The 13188-nt window shown below is 33.8% G+C and overlaps 1 long non-coding RNA gene and 1 other non-coding gene across 3 annotated transcripts; one reads left to right on the forward strand and one right to left on the reverse strand.

Annotated features, from left to right (window-relative positions):
* Positions 1 to 352: 352 nt before the first annotated feature.
* LOC141686733 (uncharacterized) lies at positions 353 to 2854 on the forward strand. 2 transcript variants are annotated; one of them, XR_012560788.1, is made up of 4 exons: positions 353 to 1010; positions 1105 to 1286; positions 2332 to 2452; positions 2550 to 2854. It is a non-coding gene; the product is annotated as an uncharacterized LOC141686733 (long non-coding RNA). The 2 variants fall into 2 exon arrangements; XR_012560787.1 differs by having other exon boundaries at positions 1122 to 1286.
* A 6735-nt stretch (positions 2855 to 9589) lies between these two features.
* On the reverse strand, positions 9590 to 9696 carry LOC141688083 (small nucleolar RNA R71). The gene has a single exon (XR_012561550.1). It is a non-coding gene; the product is annotated as a small nucleolar RNA R71 (small nucleolar RNA).
* Between the last annotated feature and the right edge of the window lie 3492 nt (positions 9697 to 13188).

Consider the following 13188-nt stretch of genomic DNA (forward strand, 5'->3'; position numbering starts at 1 on the left):
CAAAAATAATTAGCAAGATTATAAAATCATAAAAACAATTTTGGAGAGAACCCAAATAATTTTGAAAATAGAATTGTCATAAAATCACTTTTTAAAAGTGAAACAAAAATAACATTGTGCACCAGCTAATCATAAAAACACACCACGCAATCCAGCAATCACATATAAACAATAATAATTAAACACAGAGACCATAAATACTATAACTTCTTTATTAATTATCTACGCAATAATTACATATTTAAATATTACAGAAATATACGAGTCGTTATACTTGTGCACAGTAAGTAAAAATCTTAGACATATAAACCCACAATCTGACTTGTTTATGCGTGTTGCAGTTGTAGAGTAGTTCATTAGTTCACGTTATATGTGGCTTGCGAAATCAATATTGTTGGTTATCAGTGTAATTTCTCAAATATGTGTCATGTTGATGGCTTCAAACTTCTAACCAGTTACTTTCTCCTTGTGCTTTTATAAAAACTTGAGTAGTAGGATTATAGGATACTTGGAAGAAGGTTTTTTAGGTTCTGGCTCTGGAAACCGAAGGAGTAGTCTTATTCCATGTGCAGATGATTTAGACCTTGTAGTCTACGCTTGTTGTAATTTGAAGTTTTAGAGCTGAAGTTGGAACCAGATAGGCAGGTCGTAGGTCCATTATTGTCAATCATTGTAACTTGACTTATTGTAAAGTTGTATTTATAGAAACAGACTTGCGGCAGGTCTCGGTCATGATCCAACTATTCTTGCCTATTTGCATCAGTAACATGCTTTGAGTTCACATTTTGTTATTCACTTTACCTTTTATATCTCGAGATTACTATGGCTTAATTTTACTAAATTCGTCCTTTTAGGATGATATTCAAACTCTCATTTCAGACCATAACTGGTTTCGATCCCTCCGAATGGCTTCATATGGTTTTCTTTTGTATGGCCCTGGTTCTTTTGCTTGGTACCAGTTTCTTGAACGGTGCATGCCAAAGCAAACAATCCAAAACATAGTGATTAAGGTACACACATCCCCTGGGATTCTGCATTCAACTTGTTAAAATAAGTAGATATCTTGTATAAGCAGAATTATATCTGAAGTACTAATAATAATAGGTTTTGTTCTTGCCAAGTGTGTAAAACAAAGGCATCAAAGTACAAGTGCGCAGGTTATTTTGTAAGAACATGCAGCCTCTCCTGTGTGAAAGTTCACAAGCAATCTGCTGGTTGTAATGGAAAAAGACAGCTCACCCAGTTTGTCTCTCTGGACAAATTTGATAACAATATTCTCATTTCTGGTAATTCTCCACCCCTCCTTTTAATCTATGCTTTCTTTTCAAGGGTTTAATTAGAAAGCCCGAAGAATTTTTTTATTTCTTTTTAGTTTGTTAGCAAACTAATGGGATATTTTTTTTCTATATTTGGTGTAACGGGAATGTTAAAAGAATTTTTCAAAATGAAAATAGGTGACACTGAATTAACAGGGCAATGACAAAGGACACATCGAAAAATGCTTGTTTGTTTATTTCTTTCAACTCACCGGACTGTAAGATTACATGTAAATGAATATTGCTTGTATATACTGCTAGATACGTATCACAACTTGCAAACTGCATAGACATCAAGTGGCTGCTGCATTGTATGATATCGATATATATAATCTATGGCACATCTACACAATTAATTTATTTCATCGCTTATTCTAGAAACTACTCGTAATTTGTACAGCATATCATTTTTACTTAAGCAGTATATCGTTTTCTTTTCTATGTTTCATCAATTTCAGTACATTTCTCTTTCAGAAATGTTTGAGGTTCGCCGCCTTTTGGCCCTATGGATTCTGATTTTACAATATTGCAGGGGTAGGGGTAGCTACTGTTCATCTTTACTACTAAGAAATTATAAAATGTGGTTGGTGACCGGGGAATCACCTGAGATATAATCACCTTGATCATATAGTTAGAACTTAGAATGTTCGATGATACAAACCGGGATATGCTTTCCTTCAATCCTTCCTAGATCTTGTTTTTTAAACTAAAGGGTTTAGAAATTGTTAGGCATATGATATAACTGGTCTTCCATCATAAGGGAATATTTCTAATTGAAGACTTCAGTTTTGCTTTTCAAATTTTTGAAAATTAATGCTAAAGTGGCCACTAAACCCCACCACTGTTTACTAGTACAATAATAAGTTCTGTTCTTGGAAATTATTTGGTGTATTACAAATTGATGTTGCATTGATTAAATATGTTGTTGACTAAATTGTGAACCATATTGTCATTACTTTTGATCATATTGATGTCATAATTAAAAAAATCTTTCGAAATGTCTGTCTTCTTGTAGAATGACGCAGTCCTAAAGGCATGTGCTAAGCCACCCAAAACTGCACAGATGGACAACGAGGGATTGCAATCAAAGAAAGAATGATTTAGTAGTACGCTTCAAAATGTGGTGTAACCAAAAGGTAACAATGCCACTCATCAGCCTTGCCATTCTTCTTTTCTGTCAAATTTGTGTTGTCTAACTAATTTGTGCATTGTTATCTTTGGGGTATCTTGCAGTTAGGGACATGTTAGTAAAGGAGGACATTTAACAAAAAGTGGACCAAACACTTACGTCTGAAGTCGAGGAGAACGTGAAGATTTTCTAGTGTTACTATTTTATTAAGTTTATCCTTTTTTTCAAATGTTTAGTAAAGAACCTGAATTATTTTGTTTAGTTAAAATAATTGTTGTTGTCGTAGTTTTAGACATGTGATGGTTTGAATGTTTGAGTTGATTTGGATGTAATACATTTTGTGGTATGTAATGATATTTTGGGATTGTTCGATTTCGAATAGCAAAATTTCATGTAGTATTACTTTTTACGTATGAAAAATATGTTAATGGTATATATGTTCAATTTACAAACAAATCTTATCAAATTAATATAATACAAATCATTATAAAAAATGGGGCCCACCTGTGGCCCCAATATGGGCCCCACACGTGGGCCCCATCTTTTTTTTTTGCAAATTCAAAGTGCAAAGGTAACATACATAATGTGATACTATAGATATACATTGATGTTACCTTTGATGTTTATTGTAACACAAAAGTCCATGTTGCACCAGGGCAAAGGAAATGTTACCTTAGGGCTCAAAGGTAACTCGAAAAAAAGCAACTTAAATTTTATGTTACCTTAGGTCTTTTGGGTGGCTATGGTAACATTTTTTTGGCCTGTTGTACCATTTTTTGGGTGTTGCTGTAGGCCATCTATGGCGTAGTGAATTTTGATTAAATTGATTTAAAATTTTGACTCTTAAGAAATATTTAAATAATTTTATTCGAGTTTTATCCCAAACTGACCTGACCTAACGTATAAAGGTAGGGTTGGGTTGAAAATAATTTTTTTGGTTAATGGGTTCATTTTTTTTAAAACCGAACTAATTGAATTATTTCGATTAATTACCCTTAACCCGGCCAACCCGACCAACCCGACCCGCGTTCAACCCTGAATCTAACAAAAACTAGATTTTCTACTTGATATGTTTCACAGAACAGACAACTCTAGAGTTAAGCAGAGTTATGCAAGTACCCACATGCCCCTTGTTGAATTTTAATGCGCTGTCATTCCGAGAATCCAAGTATTCTCGTTACCTTTTTGAAACTTTTGAATGAGTAAAATCACATAATTAATAAGTACAACAACAGAGTTCAAGCGAATAACAACAATAAAAAGAAAATTTCAGAAATAAAAACTTCACTAAACGGATTAATAGCAACAATAGGATTTGATAACTCTGGTGTGCGGGGCTGCTCCTTCGACGCCGAGCCTGCATCCTAGTAGCGGTTGCTGTGTAGCTGTTGTCGGGTGTTTGCAAAACAACATCGGAAGGGGGGTTTTAGTCCCGTAGCGCCTCCGGTGTGAGAGTAAGAACTCGTTTTGGGGAAGATGAAGATAGATAGGAATGCAACGCGGCTGTGTGTATATATGAGTGTTAGAAATATGTTGTGAACTTGATGATAAGTTAAACAAAATACCTTAGTAGATTTAACTTAGTGAATTTGTAGCTCTCGACGGATGATCTAATATAGTCCCCATGGATGAACTTTATAGTCCCGACGGATGACAACTGAACATCCATCGAGAGTGTAGCTTATGTAACAATAAGTTTTGTAGCATATTTCTACAAACAACATGTTTTAGTTCAGTAGATACTGTAGGATTCTGTAAGTCATGATGACTGCTAGATTGATGTACAGAATAGGTTGGCTAATTGTAAATATAAGATGTCTTGTAATCCTGTACAAGTGAAATAGAGTTAAGTGGCAGAAAGACTCCCCACGGATAATCTACAAAATCTCCTGACGGATGATCACCAAAGCTCCCAACGGATAATAAACACGGCTCCCGACGGATGACCAACATAGTTCCCACGGATGATCATATTCAAAACAGTTGTTGATGGTGACAACACAGTCACATGCGTCGGGTGTTTGCAAAAGGAATGTGGCATCCTGTTAAGCAGGATTTTGTGAACAAAGAAGCATTACCATTTCCATGCAAATGTGTAGATATTCAAAGATGTTGGATAAATTAATGTAGAAGCATGATATTAGACTAGATTCATTTTGTTTTATTGTCTTGTCTTATTATAATATAACTTGGTGATATATAAAACAAGAATAGCAAGTAGAACTAAGTAACTTAAAAAGCTTATTTTCAGAGAAATTGATAAGGCTGTATCTGTTAAGAATTTCTCTGTAAGTTTGTTTGTTCACTTGTACGCAGTTGTGTGCTATTCAAAACATTGCAGAGTTCTCAATCTGATATATATATATATATATATATATATATATATCTGGTGGATACATTCAAATCCACCAGTAAGTTTTAAATCTTTGTGTTTTATTACTTAGTGTTTCGATTTCTATTATTCTTCCATTCCGCATTGTTGCAAATCAAACACTATTATATATATTAAGTTAAAACATCTTTAAAATTTCAAAAAGAAGCCAGAATTACATTCAACCCCCCTTCTATAATTCTTGTTGTATTTTTTGGGAATAATAAATGGTATTAGAGCAAGCTCTTGAAGTACAAAGAGTGTAAAGATCACAACAATCAACAAGATGAACAAAAAGGATGTTGGAGTGAAAATTCCATTTCTGGACAAAGTCAACTATCACCACTGGAAGGTGAAGATGCACCTACATCTTCTTTCTCAAGATGAAGCCTATGTGGATTGCATTGCGAAAGATCTGAAGGGTTTCGAGCACATAAACGCAACAAAAATAGTAATTAAAAACGTTAAATATCAGAATTTTGGAAACCCATCGCAGGATCCATGTGAAAAACATATATTTAATTCGTAGATCAGATTGTTTACCTTAAGAAGCTTTACCAATTGGTTGACTAATGGAGATCCAAAACTTGTTCAATCACCACGCATCCCGCTCTCGCGATCTACGCTCTATCGGGATCCACACGTATGCTTGAACTCAAAGATTGGATGTGTACTAGCACAAACTCATTTCTTCTTTCTCTCTCCATCTTCTCTCTTGGTGGCTAGGGTTTTAGTAAAAGTCTTTTTTTCGTGCCAAAAAATCGGCCACACAAGAGATATTATATAGAGAGTAGAAAAATGAATTATAACTCTTAACTAATTAGGATTTATTATTAATTCGAAATTCCTATTTGTATTAAAAAAAGTCTCACTTAATTATTTAATAAATAAATTTTATATTTAATATTAGTAAATTTGAATATCAATATTTGTCTTATTTATTAAGTCATACTTAATTAATATTATAAATAATTCGAATTAGTTTAATATAATTTAAATCCAATTTAAATTAAAAAAATCCTTCAAGCACTCTTAGTGTGTGGCCCTATAGGTTATTATTACGTTGGCAATAAATTTTAATTTAATTTAAAATCATAAACAATGAGCGGCATCTAGTAATACATCATTGCTACCCAAATAATAATAATTGAATCGATGATTGATTAAACCTTTTGTGAATAATGTACAATGTAATATAATCCCTTTAACCAAATATTATAGATTAAACTAGAGGCATGTAATGTGTCATCCTCATCATAGTTTAATCCAAGTTTCCTTGATCAATGAGTAGACTATCCTATCAAATCAACATTTGAGTGTGGCCACACATTTCATAGTCTAGCTCACACAAGAGGCCAATAATATCACTCCTAAAATAGGAGGGTTAAATCCCATCTAGATCATTCATATTTCTCATACGATTCATAATATACCCAATAACCACTTTTATCATTACCCGGTCAAGGATAACTTTTAATGGAATCAATGTATATTAATTCTCGTATAGAAATATAATGACTTTAGGTCTAAGGACCATTACATCATTATCACTTTGAGAATTACTTATGACACAACAGACATGTAGAATCTCACATTGGGTCTATCCAGCACCATGTACATATACATCTGCCTGTGTTTTTTACTTTAGTATCACTATACCCATGATCAATGAGATGTGATCTTCAGTCAACACACACACCAGTCTTAATACATTATTATTGTCCCTTAATAATAATACTAGACTAGGGACCTTTAGGAATATTGATACAATTCTTATAATCTCATTTCTAAGTCACGTACTTAGAGATATAGAATTACATATCATATTCCAAGGACATTTATTAATCTAACATTTATATCACAGTAAATTAGGAATTAATAAATTATAAAGATAATAATCGATAGAACATAAACATTAATAATCCTAATGTCTTAAACTAAAACATCATAGTGTTGTCTCTAGGGCACAAACACTAACAATCTCCCACTTGCACTAGAGCCAATCACCCATGTATCTAATACTCATGGAACTAGTATGACAATCGTACTTCTGCTGCGACAAAGCCTTAGTCAGTGGGTCTGCAACACTATCATTACTATATATTTTACATTTATAACTCTTTAATCATTAATCTCATTAATAAGGCGTTATTGCCTAAGGACATGCCTAAACAGTCTCCATGGCTATTTTAAAAAATATCAATATATTCGGCTTCCATAGAATCATCAATGTTCTTGCTGTGAACTATTCAAGCTAACATCAATTATATTTAGACAAAACACAAAACAGACATAAACTTGTAATCATCCTTGTCTGTCCAAAAATTAGGTTCAGAAACTAGTATCAGTGTAACCCTTTACAACCAGTTCCCTATCTTCTCCATATACCAAAAATAAATCTTTAGTCCTCTTTAAGTAATTAAGAATATTATTGAAAACTATCAAGTGACCCTCACATGGATTAGACTGGTATCTGATTGTCATGCTCAAAGCATACGAAACATCAGGATAAATACACATTATTGTACACATTATAGATCCAATTGCTGACGCATCTGGAACTTTCTCAAACGTCCCTTATCATCTAATGATTTAGGGGGCAATTATCTTTTGAGATCACTATCCCATGATACATCGAAGCATATCCTTTCTTTATCTCCTACATCTGATAAGTGGTATTTTATACCACTTAGAATGTCTTATAATGGCTTGAATTGATGTCTTCAAATCAAGTATTTTGTGTATTTGACGCGTTTTTTTAGTGTTATTGCATTTCATGGTATAACTTGCGAATTTAGGGGGATTTCATCAAAATAAGCCTAGGGAAGTACTTGGAATCAGTTGCGGGAAGTTGTGCGAATAAATCAGCAAAATCAGGACCAGAAATTGGAATTTTCCAGAAGCTGTCCAGGCGCCCACCTGGGATGTGGGGTGACCACCTGGAGATGCAGGCGCCCGCTTGGAACCTGGGGCGGCCGCCTGGGGTCGGAATAATTAATTCTGGATTTTCTAATTAGACTTCTAGTGGGCTTCTAACGGCGCTGTTTCTTGTGGATTCTTATATAAGCAATCTTGGGAGACATTTCACAATAACAAGCAATAAAGAACAAGTATCAATCAAGCAAGGATCAAGGAGAGAAGATTAAGAAGACCGTTTTAGCACACCACAATGAAAAAGAGGAAGCATACGTTATCTTGTATTTCTTTTATTCGTTGTAACAGTGGATGCTAGTTTTCTTTACTTTGAACCTTAATACTCTTGTGACGTACTCTGGTTTTAATAAGTATTTTTATTAGTTTATATTGTCATGTTATTATCATGTTTTCATATGAACCCATGGTGACGATGAGTTCTATCATGGGCTAATCGTGATCATGGGGTCGTAGCAGATTTATTATGAATTTCTTTAGTTAATTGTTTAATACCTTGGTATGTGATGATTGTATGATATCTAGCATAGGTTGTGCTTATTCGTCTTATGTGTGTCACGAACATATAAGATAGCCTGTTAATCTCTTGTGAAGCGACAATGAATCTTGAGATTTAGAACTTGCCATGCTAGCATAGGTTCATGTATTGTATGCATGATTAGTGGGTAACTCTAACTGTTTTACTTGCCTAGTGTGATCATAATGAATAATTTGCGCTTAAATCGTTATGTTTTCAAATTTTGTAGACATATAGGGTCTCAACATAATTGATGCCTATTCAACTTCTATCTTAATTGTGGATGCTTGGTAGAATGGTACTGGGGCAATGAAAGTTGGCTTTTATCAGTTTCATGTTGTTCGATTAATGTCATCACCGTTACATGCTAAGGGTAATAACAATGACTATTGAAGAAAGTAGTAACGAAGTTATGATCTCATGTTTGTTTAATATTGTTAATTTAAGTGTTAATTTAAGTGTTTAATTCTCGTAGTTAATAATTAGTTAATCAACCTTAAGTGTTATTGTCTTGACATTGAGAAGTAATCATACATTGGTGAGTAAGTGTTAATTAAACATAATTAGTCTGAGTCTCTATGGGAACGAACTAAAAATTATTCTATATTACTTGTGAACGCGTATACTTGCGTGAATTATTAGCGCATGCTTTGTGCCTAACAAGTTTTTGGCGCCGTTGCCGGGGACTGGGTGTTAATTTGTTTAGTTTATGTACTTGCCATCAGCGGTCATTAGGACTCATTGATTAAGACTTGTTACTTATTGTTTCTGGTTGTGTTTCAGGTACTCTAACGAGCGTTTATTCAAACACGTTCTCGCACTCGCAAGAGGACTCTAGATACGGCTGAGGAGACAGACTCAGTTCTTGATATTTCGGAGAAGATAGATTTTGAAGATTCGGATAAAGAGAGTGAAAAGAAAGAACCGGTAACCATGGGTGATCGTATAGTTCCAGCAGATGTAGCTCTTATGGACTTTTCTCGGCCTAAAATTGATGACATTCAGTCAAGCATCATTCATCCGGCTATTCAGGCCAATACTTTCGAAATCAAGCCAGGAACTATTTAGATGGTGCAGAATTCTGTTTCTTTCGGAGGTGTTGCGACTGAAGATCCCAACATGCATTTAGGAATTTTGTCGAGATCTATAGTACTTTCAAATGTAATGGTGTTACTGATGAGGCTATCAAGCTGAGGCTTTTCCCATTCTCTCTGAGGAATAAAGCTAAGGACTGGTTACATTCTTTACCAGCTGGGTCCATCACTACTTGGGAAGATCTTGCGCAAATGTTTCTGGTGAAGTTTTATCCAATGGCCAAGACTGCGGCTATGAGGAGTGCTCTTACTCAGTTTGCACAGCAACCAACAGAATCTATGTGCGAAGCTTGGGAGCGCTATAAGGAGATGTTGAGAAAGTGTCCACATCATGGTATTCCTGACTGAATGTTGATCACTGGGTTTTATAATGGTTTGGGGGCCCAATCTTGGCCCATGCTCGATGCAGCAGCTGGAGGCGTCTTGTGGGCGAAAAGCTATACTGAGGCCTATAATCTTATTGAAACTATGGCCACAAACTGAAAGAGATGTGTCCTAAGTCCAATCATGTATGATAATTTAGGAATAACTTTTATGTAATCTGTTTTGATTTCATTGATATTAATAAAAGACTTGTTTTGGTTTTATTGCAGGCTTTATCTATTTAAGTGTTTAAGTAAGATATACCATAGTTTAGAGTAAAGCTTTTTATGGATTATGATGAGATCATAATAATGAGACCTAAAAGATGATAACTATAAACTTAAATATTTCCTGGTCGTAGGATTACTAACTGGTAATTAGTAATCCGTAAAGATCGGTACATACTATGCTTGCTTCATCATGAAGGATGTCTGTTCTCATAGACATTTGTGTGGTGACACTATAGCTAGTATGTAGGTGCTTATTATAGAATAATTTCACTGAACATGACTCACACAGTGAACAACTTATGGAGTTCACTCACGTGTCAGCAGTTGTTCACATAGTGATAGTTGTACAAGTATCCTTAGACTTGAGGTCATCATAGTCATCTTGTGTACACTGAACTATGCTTTGGTTTAGTTCCCAGTCTCCAGGGACAATTATAAGGGCTCTACTGGGTATAGGAATTTGTACACGAAGATAGTGTATGATCAATAAAGGATCTACCCCTTCCAGTGAAGGAAGAGAATGTTCAATGCTGATCCACTTATGCTAGTTCAGGAATATCTGGTCAGAGTGAATGAAATTAGAAAGGAGTTTCTAATTTACATTAAATAGAACTAAGCATAGTGAATGGGAAAGCAAATGATTAAATAAGATAGGCTTGACACAAGTTCCGTGCCTTGTATTTAATCGTGACATTGCAGGGTAGAAGGAATTGATTGTACGGTAACTACTCACTGAATAGGTTCTTGGTATTCTAAGCAGTGAATTCGTATTATCCGGATAGTCACGATATGCTGAAAAGTATCCCTCACGATGCAGAATAAATATGATTAATTTATTAATTAATCATATTTAATGAATTAGAGAATTTATATAAATAATGATAAAATAGTTTTATTATTATTTATTTCTACTACCGGCTTAATATTGAACCTACAGGGTCACACCATAAAAGAGAATGATTTAATGGTGGAGGAATTAATTAATAATGCCTGGTAATTATTTATTTGTGAAATAGATAATATATTAGCAGATTTAATAATTGATTAAATGAGATTTAATTAATTCTTAATATTATTAATTAAGAATTTAATTTTGGAAATTAAATCAAGTGAGAGAATTATTTTTCTAAAGTGTTTATAAAAGGGATTAATGATTAAAAGGTGTTTTAATTATTAGATAATTGGTTAATAAGAATAATCAATTAAAGGGTTAATAATAATAATATTTTATGGAAAATTTTCAGCTGAAAATTTTGCCTATAAATATACTATTATAAACCCTATTTGCCTAAACCCAAATAAATAACCCTAATTCTAAAGTAGAACAAGAGGGAGGCAACTAATTCTCTCAACCTCTTCCTCCTCCATCACATTGTACTATTGGTGGATACCGGTGGAGTGCTTCACACTTGAGGAGCAGCTGCTAGGGATTTCCGTTCATCGTTCTTGGATCGCTATTAAAGACCTCCATCTTTCCATTAACGTAAAGCTTCTTAAGGTAAACATACTGAACTAGGAATTAAATATTACTTTTCGCATGGATCCTACGAAGGGTTTCAGTTTTTTCTTAAGATTTAAATTTACGTTTTCGTTGCATTTATGTGCTAAAAACCCTTCAATGACATCAGAGCTACTTGCGAAAAGTTTTTAATTCGTTTATGTGTTTAACTGTTTTCGATATATGAGCATGTACGTGATTCGCCATGATTTGATGTTGATATAATATGCTTATATATGTATGGTTTTGAATATATGATATTCATGTGAGTTGTATAATCATAAGATGATTATGTAATCTGTATATATACTGATATATACATGATTTATGTTTGTTCTTATTATGAGAATCATTTTAGATACGGATTCTGAATTGGCTGCTGCAGATTTGCTGAAATCTGGGTCTGGTGTCCAATTTACGCAAACAAATACCCTATTCCAAAGGTAAACGAGCGTCTGAACAAAACTGATAGCAAAAGCTATCAACGACTCATCTGTAAGGCGTTTGACGTCGTTTACTGCCTGTAAATAGTGATTCTTGTTTTTCTGATTTGATTCTGATTTTTCTGATGTTTATCATATTTTTTTTATGATTTGATCATGGATAAAATGATATGTTAAGATCGGATTATGTGTTTTAACATGCTTTTATGTGTTTTATGAGCATGGTGGATGGTTATGGCCTTTCGACCTTAGTGTAATGGTTTTGGTTTTGGTTTTAAATACGACTTGCATGTCGTCAATCTTTGTAATCATAAATCTCGAATGTAACTCGAGTTATTCTTGTAAGTTCATTAGATTAGTTTTACTTTCAATCTATGTAATGTAATTGAAGACTCAAGAAGGCTATCCAATGGAGGTGATACAAAGAAGAAGACGAGGTATACAAGAAGTCTAAACAAAGAAGAAGACTTATGTAATAAGTAGTTTTATTTATTCCCATCACCATATTAGATTGACCTTGATCTTTATCATGAGCTTGATAAAGATCACATATGATGGGGCCATAACCAAACACATTTACTTTATTGCACTTTACATTTACTTGTTTATTTAATTTTATATATGAGATATATGCCTATGTTTACCATGCGATGATAGATTTAGGTGAACTTAAATCAATATAAGGTGTGCTCTAGAAAATCTAGAATAGGAATCATTTCTTGCCTTAAGAATAATATTATGAATACAATCATGAGATTCTTGTGTTTATGAAACACGTAACTAAATATGAATTTTCAATATTGAGAGAAAGGATGATTCTGTCAAAAGCAGATTTCTATCTGTAAGAAAGGGGTATTAAGTGACGCCTCTTGACAATGCTCCCCCCGATCTGGGAATCATCTGATTATCGATTATTGATTTGAAATATTTAATTTAAAGGAAGAATCTCTTTATAATATGATTATGATTGTAACATAATATAATCCCTTTAAAATTAAATAATATCAAGTAGTGATTGACCAATGACACAACGGGCTTGTGTCGGTCATAGCCTTCCAACATGGTAGAAAGTGGTTCTTATTTTTAAATTATTATCATTTCGTGTTACAGCCGAGGGCTTTGACTTCAAAATAAGAAATACTTGTCTATTACATAGAGATGTGTACATTGAATTAGAATCTAAAGGTCGTTACGTGCTACAGCCGTGGGTCATTGGAGACTGATTCAATTGTACGAAATTTTGGGTTAGGCTTGACTTAGAATATTGAGTTTGTCGTGCTACAGCCGTGACTCAAT

The sequence above is a fragment of the Apium graveolens genome, chromosome 9, assembly GCF_009905375.1.
Source record: "Apium graveolens cultivar Ventura chromosome 9, ASM990537v1, whole genome shotgun sequence".
Taxonomy (NCBI): domain Eukaryota; kingdom Viridiplantae; phylum Streptophyta; class Magnoliopsida; order Apiales; family Apiaceae; genus Apium; species Apium graveolens.